The sequence below is a fragment of the Cajanus cajan genome, chromosome 4 (assembly GCF_000230855.2).
Source record: "Cajanus cajan strain Asha chromosome 4, NIPB_CcT2T_4, whole genome shotgun sequence".
Taxonomy (NCBI): Eukaryota; Viridiplantae; Streptophyta; class Magnoliopsida; order Fabales; family Fabaceae; genus Cajanus; species Cajanus cajan.
This window is the reverse complement of record NC_138520.1, coordinates 50769869-50770894: the sequence shown is the minus strand read 5'-3', so window position 1 is coordinate 50770894 and position 1026 is coordinate 50769869. Positions and strand designations below refer to the sequence as shown.

At 39.5% G+C, this 1026-nt stretch overlaps 1 non-coding gene across 1 annotated transcript; it reads left to right on the top strand.

Annotated features, from left to right (window-relative positions):
- The first annotated feature begins 653 nt into the window (after positions 1 to 653).
- Positions 654 to 760, top strand: LOC145957646 (small nucleolar RNA R71). Its single transcript, XR_014433689.1, has one exon. It is a non-coding gene; the product is annotated as a small nucleolar RNA R71 (small nucleolar RNA).
- The last annotated feature ends 266 nt before the right edge of the window (positions 761 to 1026 follow it).

The window sequence follows — 1026 nt, the reverse complement described above, 5'->3', positions numbered from 1 at the left end:
GTTTTTGATTAGTGACAAAATTCTCCATAAGGTTTTCTAATCTTGAAACACTTTGTTGAATTGAGGGTGTCTGTACTGGATTTCCTTCCCCATTAATGAAGTGATTGGACGGACGGAAATTAGGTTGCTGATTGCTAGTTCCTTGAACTGGGTTATTCTTCCAAGAAAAGTTAAGATGATTCTTCCAACCAGGGTTGTATGTGTTAGAATATGGATTACTCTTCTCTCTTCGAGGAGTGTCATAGAAATTATGAGAAGCTGCCACTTGTTCAGTAGTATCTTCTTTTTCTCCAGTAAAAATTGAGGTACAATCTACTGCAGTGTGCCCTTGTTCCCTACAAAGGTCACATACTTGATTTGTAGCCACTGAATTAACCTTAGCTTTTTCCATCTTGTCTAATCTTTGATTAAGAGTATCAAATTTTGCTAAGAGTAACTCAATATTGTTCACTTCATATCGCCCCGGAGTTCCTTTCCTTGCTGTGACTTCTCTTTCACTGTATTGGCTGTGATTTGAGGCTACATTTTCCAAAATAATCATGCAGTCATTAATAGGTTTCCCCATGAAAGATCCTCCAGCTGCTGAGTCTAATATCATGGTGCTTTGTTGGTCCAATCCTTCAAAGAAAAATTGGATGGTAAGCCAACGGTTGAAGCCATGTTGTGGGCATGCTTGAAGATATCCTTTGAACCGCTCCCATGCTTCATAAATAGTCTCTCCAGTGCCTTGTTGGAAATTAGTGATTTTCTTCCTCAATTCTTTAGTTTTAGAAGGAGGAAAGAATTTCTCTAGAAAAGCTCTTTCACATAATTCCCAAGTTGCTATCTTTTCTCTAGGCACTGTTCTTAGCCACACCTTTGCCTTATCTCTCAAGGTGAGTGAGAATAAGCGGAGTCGCATTCCATCAGAAACTTCATCATCAAATTGCTGGGTCTCACAGATTTCCAAGAACCCCTCTAAGTGGTCATTAGGATCTTCTGATGGTAGTCCTCCAAAGGTGTTCTGTTTGAGCATATTCACCAGAG